Source organism: Salvelinus namaycush, chromosome 2 (genome assembly GCF_016432855.1).
Source record: "Salvelinus namaycush isolate Seneca chromosome 2, SaNama_1.0, whole genome shotgun sequence".
NCBI lineage: Eukaryota > Metazoa > Chordata > Actinopteri > Salmoniformes > Salmonidae > Salvelinus > Salvelinus namaycush.
This window is the reverse complement of record NC_052308.1, coordinates 52,255,568-52,273,815: the sequence shown is the minus strand read 5'-3', so window position 1 is coordinate 52,273,815 and position 18,248 is coordinate 52,255,568. Positions and strand designations below refer to the sequence as shown.

Below are 18,248 nucleotides of genomic sequence, written 5' to 3'. Positions count from 1 at the left end.
TTTTACAACCATTTGGACTAATGATTACACCCCACTGTTGGCATGCACATTTCAAACAACCCAGTCACACCTGAGGCACAGTAATCACAGCAATAAAAAGCAATTTCTTGAGATCATGTGCAGGGAACAGATGGTATAGATTTTTTTTTTTTTTAGAAATGTCTGAAATTCCTTTAGCCTATTACCAGGACTGCAACTTTTATTTGACAAATAACCAAAATATGTTATACAGTTTAGAATATTTAACATTCAGTGCACACATAATGGAACAATACAAAGAAAGAGACAGAATATCAACATTAATTGATTTATTAGTCTTAGTTATTAATTTATTAGTCAACATAAAGACATGAGTACATCTGGTTGACATGGTATCATCACATAGGCATAATGCAACATCTAACATTATAATAAATACATAGACTACTGAGCATGTCACGAATAATGGGTTGTATCAATTGAAAATGTAGGCACTGCACAAAACAAAACTACACAAAAGTGAATATAATTCGATATTATTTCGTAATCCCAACCATGCCATCGGAGTATTACTGGTTAAATAGTTCAGACGAGTTCGCAAATGTGTTTTTGCATGACTACTTTCATTAGAAAGTTATGAAGAACTAGCTACTAAGATTCAGCAGCATGTCGACGTTGACAAATGCCTTCTACATATGGCTACTTCTCAATGACAAATATTGCCTAAAACGAGGACTAAACTGGCGCGTGCGCAATACCAAGGCCCGAGTCCCCGATACAAGATGGCGGAGAAGGTGGAGAGGCAGGTCCGGATTGAATAGAGCAAAGGCTATACAAGGTTCCCAACAAACCTCTATAAGGTAAGGGGAATAACCACATTAGCGCTATAGGAAGGCCATGGGCAGGTGGCGGAACATGCAGGGTATCATATGATCCACTCAAAATGTACACGCATTGTCAATGCACGAAATAAACAAACAATATTGTCTGCAAGGGTTGCTATGACTCGGTATCGCGCGCCATCTTGTCTCAACCAAAGTGCGCGCCTACATATTTGTATGTGTTTCAAGTAAAAGGGGTTCAGATACGCCTATTTTGACAGCATATACCTGGTACCCTTACTAATTCTCGTCATTTATATGTACCAATAACCCCATTTCGTACAGTATCCTACCGTATTGTATCTGTTTTCCACGTATCCCTTACTTGGGTTCCAAGATGCTGCCATTGCCTTTTATTGTGTAGCGCAGCTACCAGATGTTCTCCCCTCCTTTGTGTTTGTTTTCGGGCGGTGTAGCAGGCGCATGCGTGTCCTTTTGCTAATTTATGTACGATAAAGATAAACGCATCTGCAAGATGTCAATTTGAAGTGTTATGCTAATCAAAATGACATAAAATTAATAATGAAACACTAGGTACTAAAATGTATAGGTATAGCTAGACAGTTAACTATCTAGCTACATGTTTTATACATACATTCATGTTAAGGTAGATAGTTTAACTTCACCATCGTAATCCCCACTGCTGGTATCACTCTGCTCGTTCGGAGGGAGTTGACGCAGATTATGCCGGTGCACTGTTGCCAATAACACATTGTGGAAGTACAGCATAATCTATCAAACTACTGTTACCCCTCTAGAAGCACTAGTCTGGCTAATTACTCTTGTGCGCTCGCTACGGGTCTGGATGAATGGGTTCTATCATTCATTCATTGAATGATTACCACTAGTAGGCTACCATTCACTCCAGACTATAACAGCAGAATTGTCAGGACGATCAAGAGGTCTTGCTTGTTGAATAGTAACCACAATGAAATGATATGGCCAAGCGAAAAATCCTTGGAACGCTGTGATGGCGGCGAGTAGGCTAGTGAGGATGCGGCGGTTGGAGAAGCAACATAAGTGCTGTAATGCGATCAATATGGACGATCGTTCTGAGGATATGGTCAAGAAACTGAATGGTCTGTAATGGAAAGTAAGAGGAAAAGGAGACCATGCTACTTACTGAAAGCAGTGGCGCTTCTGGTGAAGAGAGTGTAAAGGTATGATGGTGTTTGTGACCCCAGGGCCTAATTTACAGGACTACACCAAATCTTGCCTCAGGACCTGCAAACCGGTGACCCCCATCATATGCTAGCAAAAACGGCGAACAGCGTTGTTAGGGTTTGGCTGGGGTAGGCCGTCATTATAAATACGATTTTGTTCTTAACTGACTTGCCTAGTTAAATATAGGTTCAATACAAATATTTAAAAATCAGGTGAATGACAAGGAAAAGTAATGAACATAATACAATTAATAGATTAAATTGACATTTGTTTTGGTCACTGGTCACACTACCCCAAAATGTCGAAGTTGAATTGTTTTCTTTTTTCTCTCACAAATTAGTAAAAAATGAAAAGCTGAAATGTCTTGAGTCATTAAGTATTAAACCCCATTGTTATCAATCAAATGTATTTATAAAGCCCTTCTTACATCAGCTGACGTCACAAAGTGCTGTACAGAAACTCAGCCTAAAACCCCAAACAGCAAGCAATGCAGGTGTAGAAGCATGGTGGCTCTGAAAAACTCCCTAGAAATGCCTGAACCTAGGAAGAAACCTAGAGAGGAATCAGGCTATGAGGGGTGGAGATTATAACAGAACATGGCCAAGATGTTCAAGTGTTCATAGATGACCGTCAGGGTCAGATGATGATAATAATAATCAGTGATTGTATGGCAAGCCTAAATACATGTGCATGGACTCACTTTTTGCAATAATAGTGTTTAACATGACGTTACTTTTTTAGATGATTACCTCATCTCTGTACCCCACACATACAATTATCTGTAAGGTCCCACAGTCTAGCAGTGAATTTCACCATGGATTCAACCACAGAGCTTTTCCAATGCCTCTCAAAGAAGGCCACCTATCGGTAGATGGGTAAAAAAAAAAAATGAAGCAGACATTAAATATCCCTTTGAGCATGGTGAATTTATTAATTACACTTTGGATGGTGTATCAATACGCCTAGTCACTACAATGATACAGGCGTCCTTCCTAATTCAGTTGCCAGAGAGGAAGAAAACCGCTCAGGGATTTCACGTTGGGGCCAATGGTGACTTTAAAACAGTTGCAGAGTTTAATGGCTGTGATCGGAAAAAACTGAGGTTAGATCAACATTGTAGTTACTCAACAATACTAACCTAATTGACAGAGTGAAAAGAAGGAAGCCTGTACAGAATAAAAATATTCCAAAACATGCATCCTGTTTGCAACAAGGCACTAGTAATTAGTAAGTAATACTCACTAGTAAGTAATACTGCAACAAACAAAGTAATACATTTTGTCCTGGTTACAAAGTGTTATGTTTGGAGCAATCCAATACAACACATTACTAAACCTGGGGAGTTTTTCAGGATAAAAAAGAAACAAAAGAACTAAGCACAGGCAAAATCCTAGTGGAAAACCTGGTTCAGTGTACTTTCCACCAGACACAGGGTGATGAATTCACCTTTCAGCAGGACAATAACCTAAAACAAGGTCAAATCTACACTGGATTTGTTTACGAAGAAGACAGTAAATGTTCCTGAGAGGCCGAGTTACATAAATCTATGGAAAGACCTGGAAATGGTTGTCTAGCAATGATTAACAACCAATTTGACAGAACTTAAAGAATTTTGAAAATAATAATGGGCAAATGTTGCACAATCTAGGTGTGGAAAGCTCTTAGTCTCACAGCTGCAATCACTGCCAAAGGAGCTAATACAAAGTATTGATTCAGGGGTGTGAATATTTATGTAAATGAGATATTTATGTATTTAATTTTCAATGAATTTGCAAACATTTCTAAAAACATATTTTCACTTTGTCATTATGGTGTATTGTGTGTAGATGGGTGAGAGAAATATATATTTAATACGTTTTGAATTGAGTCTGTAACGCAATAAAATGTGGAATAAGTCAAGGGGCATGAATACTTTCTGAAGGCACTATAATTGAAAGAGGAAGTGTAAACTCTAACAGCCTATTAGATAGTAGGGGGGTCAATAGGTACGTATTGGTATATTATTTTTGACGATGTAGCTTATCGTTTTGACAACATCGCAAAAAATGTTTGCCACCATTTGCTGTACCTGCAGCAAAACTCCAGTCTTTTTCCTTCATAGCTTGTTCTCCATCTTCTTTGTAAATAGGGTGCCGCTTTTTCCCCCAGCACTTTTATTTCGATGACTGATTAACTCGTTTTCTCATGACTCTCTTATCCCTCTGCAGCAGACATATAGTGAGCAATATGTTGGGAACATAGAATCAAAATACATTTAGAATTGTGAGAATTGCAGTACACATCGTATCGGCACCTAAGTATCGTGCAGGCCTCGCAATTCCCAGCCCTATTCGATAGAAAGGTAACTCCTAACACATTTTTGCTAATTGCAGCTGTTTAGCTGGTTTAACAAAGGTTAGCCATGTATTGGCACACATTTATTAAGTCAAGGAAGCTTACCAGCAGCCAGCAGCACTTTCTGCGACTGGTACTCGCGGGTGCTTTTTCAAACGTATGTCAGATAGTCCAGTGAGTGCAATTAGCTCCAATGAGTCTAATTTGCTCAATATTAGGAGTTGAGAAGTGAAGTTGACATCATTAGAACGATATTCTCCTCTTTTTCTACTGTAGGTATGGAATACAAATTCATTTGTTACTAGCTATATTCATAAAACCAAAAAATGTATAATTTTCGGTGGATGCCAGGTGCAGAGAGAGGCCCAGAGATATAGAATCAATGTCTCATATGCAGACGCTGTAAGACTGATTGGTGGAACGACTAGGCGGACTGATGGAGCTACCCCTGCTGCTCCCTTAGTACAGTTCCTTCAGAAAGTTGTGTTACAGCCTGAATTCAAAATTGTTTAATAGATTTTTTTTCTCACCTATCTACACACACTACCCCATAATGACAAAGTGAAAACAATTTTGTAGAATTTCTTGCGAATTTCTTGAAAATAAAATACAGATATCGAATTTACATAAGTATTCACACCCCTGAGGCAATACATGTTAGAATCACCTTTGGTAGCGATTACAGCTGTGAGTATATTTCAGGTTAAATCGCTAATAGCTTTGCACACCTGGATTGTACAATATTTGCACATTATTATTTTTTAAATTCTTCAAACTCAGTCAAGTTGGTTGTTAATCATTTCTAGACAGACATTTTCAAGTCTTGCCATAGATTTTCAAGTCGGTTTAAGTCAAAACTGCGACTAGGCCTCTCAGGAACATTCAATGTCTTCTTGGTAAACAACTCCGATCCAGGTTTTCCTCTAGGATTTTGCCTGTGCTTGGCTCTGATCATTTATTTTTAATTCTAAAAAACTCCCTAGTCTTTGCCGATGACAAGCATACCCGTAAGATGATGCAGCCACCACCATGCTTGAAAATATGAAGAGTGGTAGTCAGTGATGTTGTTTTCGATTTGTCCCAAACATAAGGCTTTGTATTCTGGACACATGCATGTTTTGGAATATTTTTTATTCTGTACAGGATTTATTCTTTTCGCTCTGTCATTAAGGTTAGTATTTTGGAGTAACTACAATGTTGTTGATCTATCCTCAGTTTTCCCCTATCACAGCCATTTAACTATAACCGTTTTAGTCACCATTAGCCTCATGGTGAAATCCCTGAGCGGTTTCCTTCCTCTCCAGCAACAGAGTTAGGAACGACGCCTGTATCTTTGTGGTGACTTGGTGTATTGACACACCATCCAAGTGTAATTAATAACTTCACCTTGCTCAAAGGGATATTCCGGAATTTATTTGGTCTTGCTATAACAAAGGGGTTGAATACTTGTTGACTCAACACATTTCAGCTTTTCATTTTGAATCAATTTGTAAACATTTCTAAAAACAATTCCACTTTGACAGTATGGGTTATTGTGTGTGTAGGCAAGTGACACAAAATCTCATTGAAATCCATTTTAAATTCAGGCTGTAACAAAATGACTACACGGACTATCTGCATTGACCCTTCTATTTTATTAAATGTTTTGCTCTCTCTATCCACACGTATACTGACACTTCAACACACACACGCACATTCATACTGACTCTACACACATGCACATACAATCATCATACATGCTGGTGCTGCTACTCTGTTTATTATATCTCTTGACGTCTAGTCAACTTACCCTTATACATATCTAACCCTACCACTCCAGTATCCCTGCACATTGTAAATATGGTATTGGTACTGACCCTGGAACTGACCCTGTTACATAGCTTACTTATTTTCTGGTGTTCTTATTTCTGTTTCTTGTGTGTTTTTTGTTCTACTTTTATTTAAAAATGTTATATTTTTATAGTACTACTGATATTGATTATTGCATTGCTGGGGAATACCATTAAGAAAGGCATTTCACTGTACTAGTGCAGTGCACTGAATAAAAACTTAACTTGAAATAACCTTTCCAATGAAAGCTATGAAGTAAATTTTATCTACTCGAATTGTCGAAAGCAGAAATGCCGGCAACAGAGTTTAGGTGTAACAGATGTTACTGTCAACATGATTTTTTAACATGCTGAATAATCCTAAAGGTGGATTGTCTCAGCATGAAAGAATAACATTTTGATGGGGTTTTCGGTATGGGGGAGGGTTTGTTAGTAGGGATTTTAGTTAAAAAAAAATCTTAGTAATACAGAATTAAGCAAAACATGATTGATCGCACACTCCAGCATAGTAGGTGGCGGCATGCACCTTAAACGATTGTTTGCGGACCGCCATTATAGCATAGAAGGTCTTGCTTGATCCCTTGAATGAAAATCTTATTTCGGAAAGCATGTCAAATCACCACCTGGGTACCTTGGAGATTATGGAACATCTTTACATTTTTATCACATTTAATAATAGTAAACGGCTAGGTTCATTGCTCTGTCATTTGAAAAGTACACAGTATATCAGTTGAAGTCGGAAATTTTCATACACTTAGGTTGGAGTCATTAAAACTACTTTTTCAACCACTCCACAAATTTCTTGTTAACAAACTATAGTTTTGGCAAGTCGGTGAGGACATCTACTTGTTTACAGACAGATTATTTCACTTATAATTCACTGTCACAATTCCAGTGGGTCAGAAGTTTACATACACTAAGTTGACTGTGCCTTTAAACAGCTTGGAAAATTCCAGAAAATGTCATGGCTTTAGAAGCTTCTGATAGGCTAATTGACATATTTTGAGTCAATTGGAGGTGTACTTGTGGATGTATATCAAGGCCTACCTTCAAACTCAGTGCCTCTTTGCTTGATATCATGGTAAAATCAAAAGAAATCAACCAAGACCTCAGAAAAACAATTGTAGACCTCCACAAGTCTGGTTCATCCTTGGGAATAATTTCCAAACGCCTGAAGGTACCACGTTCATCTGTACAAACAATAGTACGCAAGTATAAACACCATGGGACCACGCAGCCGTCATACTGCTCAGGAAGGAGACGCGTTCTGTCTCCTAGAGATGAACGTACTTTGGTGCGAAAAGTGCAAATCAATCCCAGAACAGCAAAGGACTTTGTGAAGATGCTGGAGGAAACAGGTACAAAAGTATATCTTTCCACAGTGAAGCGAGTCCTATATCAACATAACCTGAAAGGCCGCTCAGCAAGGAAGAAGCCACTGCTCCAAAACCGCCATAAAAAAGCCAGACTATGGTTTGTAACTGCACAGGAGGGACTGGTGCACTTCACAAAATCGATAGCATCATGAGAAAAGAAATGTATGTGGATATATTGAGCAACATTTCAAGACATCAGTCAGGAAGTTAAAGCTTGGTTGCAAATGGGTCTTCCAAATGGACAATGACCCCAAGCATACTTCCAATGTTGTGTCAAAATGGCTTAAGGCCAACAGAGTCAAGGTATTGGAGTGGCCATCACAAAGCTCTGTCAGGAGGAATGGGCCAAAATTCACCCTACTTATTGTGGGAAGCTTGTGGAAGGCTATCTGAAATGTTTGACCAAAGTTAAACAATTTAAGGGCAATGCTACCAAATACTAATTGAGTGTATGTAAGGTTCTGACCCACTGGGAATGTGATGAAATAAATAAATGCTGAAATAAATCATTCTCTCTGCTATTATTCTTACATTTCACATTCTTAAAATAAAGTGGTGATCCTAACTGACCTAAGACAGGGAATTTTTACGAGGATTAAATGTCAGGAATTGTGAAACACTGAGTTTAAATGTATTTGGCTAAGGTGTATGTAAATTTCTGACTTCAACTGTATGTATATGTTAGGTAAGGCTGCAGTCAGTTAGTTGTAATTTCAGATAGAGCAAACATTTGCATATATTTTTGTTAACTACACGTGACAACTCCGCCTTTCCTATTCATAATATAATTTAATCCAATGTTTGAGTTTAACCTTAATATTTGTTACTTATTCTGTCTTTTCTCGGGATGAAACTGGAATTGCAACCAGCTTTGTATGGCTTGTTTTTAGAAAGGGCGATATTTTGAAAATGGTTCCATTATCAATTGACTGAAAGTGAGAGGTTGTAATCTGGATTTCATTTATTTCCCTTATAAAGGCCATTTTTTTGAACAATGGGTGAGCTTTTCTTACTAATCTACTGGAGAAATAGTTTTGGTTTAAGTATAACTTTTGTATGACTGATGCTTTTAGTAAGAGGTTTAATGCTTGAATATTTAATAATTTTTGCCCCCCGAACTCATTCATTATATAAATAAGCACGTTTAATTTTGTCTGGCTTGCCGTTCCTAATAAAGGAAAATGTATTTCAGCTCATATCATTTTATAAACTAATTATTTGGCATAGGCAGGGCCATAAAATGGGTAAACTGGCATATGACTAAATAATTAATCAGGGTGATTTTTCTACAAATAGACAGGTATTTATCTTTCTATGGTAGTAAGCAAGATCTTATCTATTTTTGCTAACTGTCTATTGAAATTTGTTGTGAGTTAATTTATTTCTTTAGGGATATGAATACTGATGTCTGTCATTGTTGCTGTTGTAGAATATACTGGGACCTGGACATTCAGACAAACGCAGTGATCAGAGAGCGAGCCCCCGCCAACCATCTACCTCCCCACCCGGAGATTGAGCTCCAACGCGCCCAGCTCACCACCAAGCTACGGCAGCACTACCAAGAGCTCTGCTACCAACGAGAAGGTAAATTACCCACACAACTGGCGTTGTCAAGTCAAACTTTGCTTTAAATGAAAATTATTGCTTTTCTTACCTTTTTTAATGACTTACTTTTCAAGGTGCCTCCCCATTATGCTGTCAGATGTTTGCTTTCTAGATGAGCTTGAGGTGTCTGTCTGAAAACAGTTCTAAGGTGTCATTTTTATTTTATTTTTTACAACGCTCAACATTTTTTTAAGCCATTGTTGTCACTCACCACCCCTGGTCCTGGAGTGCCATAGGGTGAGCAGATTTTTACTCCAGCCCAGGGTCACGTTCATTAGTAGTAGGCTGTCATTGTAAATAATAATTTGTTTTTTTAAACTGACTTGCCTAGTTAAATAAAGGTTACATAATAATAATGATTATTAGGCACCAAACAGAAGACAACGGACTGAAATGAAGGGACTAGCTGAACTTTTACAATAAGCAACGCTCATTTTCATTTTACGTTGTGAAATGGATTCAAATGTTTTCCCTAATTTATGACCTGGTGAACACAACTCCGGTGTTCCTATACTCGGCTGACGTCAACCTTGATGATAAATGGCCTTTCCCCCTCTCTAATAGGTATCGAGCCCCCACGGGAGTCTTTCAACCGCTGGCTGCTGGAGCGCACGGTGCTGGACAAAGGGCCTGACCCCCTACTGCCCAGCGATTGTGACCCCAATCATCTCCCGGTCCATGTTCAAAGAGGTCATGAACGACATCCCCATCAGGTCAGTGGGAAAGGGAATCTGTACCAGTCCTGGCTTCAAATCTGTGCTTGATTGATCTTTCCTGGCGCAAAGGAACCAATGGAATAGACCCACAACTGCAAACCCCGCCCATTGGACACACCATGCTGGCTCAATCAAACGCTCAATGTATTTGAAAGATGTCAAATATAATATTTGAACGAAGACCTGTACATACCAATTATACTATATTCTTTAATTAACGTCTGTATGGCTTGATTCAATACAGTAAATTACGTTGTCTGATGTTGCACAAGGAGCTCGTGAAAAATGAGTGCGTCAGTCTGGTGCAATTTTGTTGCATGTGAAATGTCGTCTTAGCAATTCATTCAATTTATGGTTAATTTGGACAACAGTGGCTCCTCTCAACACTTTTTCATTTACTACTATTTTGTCATTTCTTATGCCAGGTTGTCCCGCATCAAGTACAAAGAGGAGGCCCGGAAGCTCTTATTCAAATACGCTGAAGCTGCCAAGAAAATGATTGACTCGAGGTAGGTGTTTCTGGCACACTATAATTAATTTTTACAAATTCCCTTTTTATATGGCCTGATATTCTTTGATGTCACTCCCAAGTATGACGTTATAGAAGCTGTCTTAAAGAATTCGGCCGATAAGTTATATAACTCAAGTGATGGCTCAGCATTTTTTAAGACCACCGCTTTGACTGCAAGATTCAGCTCATAACTTAAAAAGCAACACAATGTCTCAGTATTTCGGCATCCTACATAGAAAGCTTTTATAGACCTGAAGCAGAAACCCGCAGCTTCTGGGTTTGCACTCTAATGCTAAACCAAAACCGTCCCTTCTCTTTCTCCAACTGTCTTGACTGAGTGGCAGCTTGGATAGATTGGAGAAAAACTGAAGAGAAAAAGAAAGCATTTAAATGGGAGATTGATTGGGCTCGTTGAGTGTCTCTTTGGTTTGAAATGCTTTGTCTTGCTTGGAGAATGACCGGTGTGTTTTATGTCCTGTTAGAAACGCCACACCAGACAGCCGGAAGGTTGTGAAATGGAATGCGGAGGACACCATGAACTGGCTACGGAGAGACCACTCAGCCAGTAAAGAAGACTACATGGTATGTGTGTGGTCAAGGAGTAGAGTTTGTGTGTGTGTGTGTACTCGCGTGTAGTTGAGTAGTAGATTGTGTGGTTTAGAAGTGCGGCGAACTGTATGTTTGTGGCAAAAAAAAATATCCATTGCTGTATAAATTCACCTCAATGGAAAGTACACTGACATGTATCTGTTGAAAATCAGATCCTAAAACAAGTTTTTCCCTCAGGATCGTCTGGAGCACTTGCGGAAACAGTGTGATCCCCATGTAACGGCAGTAGCCAAAGACTCTGTGGAGGGAATTTGTACAAAGATCTACCACATCTCAGTAGAGTACGTGCGACGTATTCGCCAGGCCCACCAGACCCTGCTGAAGGACTGCAACATCACGGGTGAGACGTGCTAGCTAGCTAAATCGCCTTAGACTCTGCACACTAGGCTAGACGCCATCCATTTAGCCCCACCCACGGTCTCTGTGACATGATTTTTTTTTTTAAATGCAGGGGGTGTATATGAAAGTATAATCTATAGCTTTGTAACGATTCACCTATACAAGTGCATTGGTCCGCGGACCCCAAACTGATCCAAATGTAGTATTCGCCTGTCAGAAAAATGATTAAAACGTTACGAATCGCCTGTTCACTACATGTTTTGGTTCATTTTCCATTTTTTTACCTTCCGAAAATACCTTTAATCTTTTCTGAAAATTGATACGTCCTCCTTCAGTATCGAACTGCATTGACAGTCATTAATTTACAATTTATTTTGCATGCTGAACAACCCCAGGCAATATCAGTAGACTAGTCAAACTGGGCACTATGCCCGGCTTCGCACGCTGGCTTCGCACACATGAGGAATGCCCCTGTTCCTGATCTTTCACATCTGCGCGGCACCTTCAGCATTCAAATTCTAAAATGGCTTCCTTGATATTAGGTTTTATTAGTTGAGTGACAACCTATATAATTTGCTAGGTTATTGTTATCTATGCGATGTTGAATATCTTGTTTTACCGGAATATAGGTAAATTACCGGAGACTCAACTCTCATCTAGCTAAACCTGCCGAACGGGGCTTACAATAGATTTTAGTTTGATTGTTTAGTTTCGCCATCAGCGATAGTTTTGCTTTAAACAATCAGTGCCTTCAGAATGTGCTCATACCTCTTTACATTTTGTTGCTACAGCCTGAAATCCAAATGGATTAAATAAATAAAAAATGCTGACCCATCTACACACAATAACCCATAATGACAAAGGGAAAACATGTTTTTGGAAGATTTTGCCAATTTAGTGGGGGAAAAATAAAAAATAAACATATATACAGAAATATCTCATTTACATAAGTATTCATACCCCTGAGTCAATACATGTTAGAATCACCTCTGGCAGCGAGTTACAGCTGTGAGTCTTTCTGGGTAAGTATCTAAAAAATTTCCACACCTGGTGTCGGTTGGAAAGCAGACTGAACAACTGCCCGAGTTACACCAGGAACGCAAAATCCCTCCATCAGTGCTCAGACTGTCCGCAATAGGCTGAGAGACGCTGGACTGAGGGCTTGTAGGCCTGTTGTAAGGCAGGTCCTCACCAGACATCACCGGCAACAATGTTGCTTATGGGCACAACCACCGTCGCTGGACCAGATAGGACTGGCGGTTTTGTCTCACCAGGGGTGATGGTCGGATTTGTGTTTATCGTCGAAGGAATGAGCGTTACACCAAGACCTGTACTCTGGAGCGGGATCGATTTGGAGGTGGAGGGTCCGTCATGTCACAGCATCATCGGACTGAGCTTGTTGTCATTGCAGGCAATATCAACGCTGTGCGTTACAGGGAAGACATCCTTCTCCCTCATGTGGTACCCTCCCTGCAGGCTCATCCTGACATGACCTTCCAGCATGACAATGCCACCATCCATACTGCAAGTTCTGTGCGTGATTTCCTGCAAGACAGGAATGTGAGCCATGGCAGCAAAGAGCTTGGATCTCAATCCCATTGAGCACGTCTGGGACCTGTTGGATTGGAGGGTGAGGGCTAGAGCCATTCCCCCCAGAAATATCCGGGAACTTGCAGGTGCCTTGGTGGAAGAATGGGGTAACATCTCACAGCAAGAATTGGCCAATATGGTGCAGTCCATGAGGAGGAGATGCACTGCAGTACTTAATGCAGCTGGTGGCCACACCAGATACTGACTGTTACAGGGACACATTATTCCATTTCTGTTAGTCATATGTCTGTGTAACTTGTTCAGTTTATGTCTGTTGTTGAATCTTGTCATGTTCATACAAATATTTACACATGATATGTTTGCTGGAAATACACACACACACACACACACACACACACACACACACACACACACACACACACACAGTACCAGGAAAAAGTTTGGACACACCTACTCATTCCAGGGTGTCTATTTATTGGTACTATTTTCGACATTGTAGAATAATAGTGAAGACATCAACACTATGAAATAACAGATATGGAATCCTGTAGTAACCAAAAAATGTCGAACAAATCAAAATATATTTAATATTTGACATTCTTCAAAGTAGCCACCCTTTACCTTGATTACAAATTTGCACACTCTTGGCATTCCCTCAACCAGCTTCATGAGGTAGTCACCTGGAATCCATTTCCATTAACAGGTGTGCCTTGTTCAAAGTTCCTCCTTAATGCATTTGAGCCAATCAGTTGTGTTGTGACACGGTAGGGGTGGTATACAGGTAAAAGGCCAAGTCCATATTATGGCAAGAACAACTCAAATAAGCGAAGAGAAACAACAATCCATTAGTACTTTAAGACATGAAGGTCAGTCAATCTGGAAAATGTCAAGAAATTTGAAAGTTTCTTCAAATGCAGTTGCAAAAACCATCAAGCGCTATGATGAAACTGGTGCTCATGAGGACCGCCACAGGAAATGAAGACCCAGCATTACCTCTGCTGCAAAGGATAAGTTCATTAGAGTTACCAACCTCAGATTGCAGTCCAAATAAATGCTTCACAGAGTTCAAGTAACAGACACATCTCAACATCAACTGTTCAGAGGAGACTCAGAATCAGGCCTTCATGGTTGAATTGCTGCAAAGAAACCACTAAAGGACACCGATAAGAAGATACTTATTTGGGCCAAGAAACAAGAGCAATGGACATTAGAATGGTGGAAATCTCCTTTTGGTCTGTCCAAATGTGAGATTTTTGGTTCCAACCACTGTGTCCTTGTGAGACGCAGAGTGGGTGAACGGATGATCTCTGCATGTGTGGTTCCCACCTTGAAGCATGGAGGAGGTGGTGTGGGAGTGCTTTGCTGGTGACACTGTCTGTGATTTTATTTCGAATGTAAAGCACACTTAACCAGCATGGCTACCACACCATTCTGCAGCGATACGCCATCCCATCTGGTTTGCGCTTAGAGGGACTATCATTTGGTTTTTCAACAGGACAGTATCCCAAAACACATCCCCAGGCTGTGTAAAGGCTATTTGACCAAGTAGAGTGATGGAGTGTTGCATAAGATGACCTGGCCTTCACAATCACCCGACCTCAACCCAGTTGATATGGTTTGGGATGAGTTGGACCGCAGAGTGAAGGAAAAGCAGCCAACAAGTGCTCAGCATATGGGAACTCCTTCAAGACTGTTGGAAAAGCATTCCTCATGAAGCTGGTTGAGAGAATGCCAAGATGTCATCAAGGCAAAGGGTGGCTACTTTGAATAACCTTAACACTTTTTTTTTTACTACATGATGTGTTATGTCACAGTGTTGATGTCTTCACTATTATTTTACAATGTAAAAATAAAGAAAACCCTTTAATGAGGTGTCAACTTTTGAGTGTGTGTAACATTATTCAATTAGCACGCCCTTTGAAGAAGTTGCCTCTATTTTCCCTCCCGTGCGTGACATCGTCACCATTTCTATTCCAATGTATCTCAGAACTAATAGGATGTCCAACTTATATATATATTTTTAAATCAACCAGATTTTTTGTCTCACCTGTCCGTATATTGCTGCAGTGCTGACTGATCCGGGTCTTAAGGCTTCGACGGGTTTTCCCTATGTAAGACAGACCGCGGGGACATTTCAACATGTAAACAACATTGGTGGACATGCAGGTAATCAGGCCTTTGATCTTAAATCTTTGTCCTGTGCTGGGTAAATGAGTCACATTTTATACTTGGAACTGCCCAAGTACCCTTTCGAAAAGGATTCTCCCGGATGCACCCTGAATAGAACACTAGCATAGTTGCAGTCTAATTGCACTGTATGAAGGGAGTTTAAATATCTTTCTCACTTCCTCTCTCAGGGAGGAGATGTACTACAAGGCAGTTCACGGCACGGTGGTCATCTTTCTGCAGAATGACGCCGGCTTCACCAAGTGGGAGCATTGGGCTCCCCAGTTCCCTCCTCTGCGCTCACTATGCCCTCCCCAGCCAGTGCGGGGGTGTCGGGCAACAAAGACTCTACTGCCGCCAAGACGGCACCTGAGTGATCGGCCAGTTTGGACACATCACCCGCTAGCCAGGAAAACAGCAGTAGTTCTTGTAGTCCTCTGGAAAATACTACACCACCTTCCGAGGCAGCCAGCCTTTAAAAGCCGGGGAGGGGACATGGGTGAGAGTAATGTGCGTTTTGGGGATGGGGACCCTACAACTGGTGCTGAGAGAGTGTGGGGTGAGGATTTGGCCCTGGACTACTCGGGCGCTTGGGTAGCCTACGAAGGAGGGCCTCTCCCCTAAAATAGGTTTACTTTCTCTGCCTCGACTATTTAATATTAGTTCTACTAGGTTTTTATGATTCTGGTCGTTATTTACTATAGTATCTCTCGTTGCTTTTTATCAAGGTAGCTAGTGGTAGCGGTTTACTAGGATTTATTTTTCCATCATTGTTGCTGTCATTGTCAGTTATTATTGGGTAATTCTATTCCTTGTTCATTGACCTTTTGCTGTAGAGTGCGTCCAAAATGGCACCCTGAGAATAGGGTCACATTACCACAGAGTATTAGTTCCATATCGGCCAAGTCGATACACCATTTCCATATCTGCAGTTAGAGGAATTTTGTAAAAAATAATTATCAATAAATGCAAATACAGGCCATTAATACATCTTACAATGACAATATGTTAAGCATTGGCTCGAGCAACAGCTGAATTACTATGCCTTTCCCCCTGCGCTATGTGTAAATCCAAAACAACTGACAAAATTTGTTGAACTGGCTTGTTGAGTACGTCCCTTTGCTTATAACAGTACGTCCCTTTGCTTATAACCCTATCCACGTCTCTAAAATATGGTAAAGTACTAAATGAAATAATACCTGATGTAAATTATACCCTCGTTAAACATAATTGTGGGAAATTCTGTGATTGTGTTAAACCTGGTTGCGTTATTTTCACATTGTAGTGCGTGGTATGGCATGGAAACATAGAATAGTTATGCTGTTTTTAATCCCTCCAATCTCAATTTTTATATTTTTATATGTTTACACCAGTATGACATTAGAACGCATCACTGGGCAGCACAATGAATGTACATTTTTAAATGGCAAAACAGAAGGTCTCAGATGCATCCCACATGGCACTATATTCCCTTTGTAGTGCACTACTTTTGACTAGGGCTTATAGGGCTCTGGTCAAAAGTAGTGCACTATATAGGGAATACGGTGCCATTAGGGATGCAGCCAAAGCGACTCACCTCGGCCTCAGTCATCTAGCCGAGAGAATAAATGTATAAAAAATAAGATACAAATATTTATTATACAATTCCTCATTATATGACTAATTGTCTCTGTCCTTGTAAACTATGATCCTCACGCACTACTATGCCATCTCCGCATATATTCTTATCTATAGCCTGAATGCTTGTACAATGGTTTTAGGCATAAGTTTCTTACTAGAACTCTTCACTTGCCTTTGCCCCATTTGTATATACTTAGGATTTTGGTTTTTATAGAGAAGTAATTAGGCATGGGGCTGGAGGTTAAGGCAAGGTTCTGTTTATGCTGTTGCAAATGTATGATATTTGTCTTGCTCTTTGAACATAATACTTACTGCAGCAAGTCTGGCATCGTGCCCAAGAACCTGAAGACAAACTCTAGCCATTCATTCTTCGTAATTTGAGCGTCGAGCAACAGTCACATACCCTGATCCTAGTATGTTTCTGTCACCAGCAAAACAAAGTGTAGATATTGTACCGAAAATTGGTATGAAGTATGTTATTTTTCTCTGCTACACAATTGTATTGAACTCTGATAGCAAAAATAATAATTGTGCTGTCTGTTTATCCATGATTTTTTTATTTTAGTTAATTTAACATGATTTAAGAAATCTGTTTTATGTATTATACAGTTTATTGCATATAAATTGTTTTAAACTAAACCAAAGTGTTATTAAAATAAATATCTATTGTATGTAAAAGTAGTGTGTATGATTGCATTAGTAATGCTTAAGGTGTAACCAGCAAAATTACTACTTGAGTTTTATTTTTATAATTCTCTTTTTTTGTTCTGGTAAGAGCATATTTTATGTTTGGAATTTATTTTGCATTACATTTCTGACACCTTAAATCATAAGAAATATATTTGTATTTAATCAGTTCATAGACTTTTTACATAAAGGATGAGTATGAATACATTAATTTATCCCTATCGGTTTACCCTTATGGTAATTTATTGTCTGTAGAGCATCTAATACCATAAATGTTTTTCTCAATGTGATTCCTATGGGCAAGAATCAGGAGAATGTAAATGCTGAAGTCATTCATTTTCCTAGTTCCCTCTGAGTAAATTATCAATGTTGTGACATGATCTCCATTGGAACCAGCATAGAGATGCGCCGAATCACATTTGCTCCCAGTAAAATGTGTCAAACCATGTATGTTATTTGGATCTCTAATAAACTAGAACACCGTAGTAAGTTTTCAGGCTCTCTTCAAGATGCTTACTTATCTTCTGACACCACATGTTTTGGGCTTTGAACCATAATTTGAACAGCTCTCACAGACTTTAAAATATTAGATACATTTTTCCATAGTTTTTCCATTCCTCTTACAGTGCATTTGTTAAGTATTCAGACCCCTTTACTTTTTCCACATTTTGTTTGTTACAGCCTTATTCTAAAACTGATTAAATTAATGGTTTTCCTTCCGAGTGGTACAGCGGTCTAAGGCACTGCTTCTCAGTGCTAGAGGCGTCATTACAGACCCTGGTTCGATTCCTGGCTCTATCACAACCAGCCGTGATTGGGAGTCCCATATGGTGGCGCACAATTGGTCCAGCGTCGTTAGGGTTTGGCAGGCCGTCATTGTA

The 18,248-nt window shown here is 39.7% G+C and overlaps 1 pseudogene; it reads left to right on the top strand.

The window, feature by feature from the left end:
• Positions 1–645: 645 nt before the first annotated feature.
• On the top strand, positions 646–17,852 carry LOC120022159 (annotated as a pseudogene).
• The last annotated feature ends 396 nt before the right edge of the window (positions 17,853–18,248 follow it).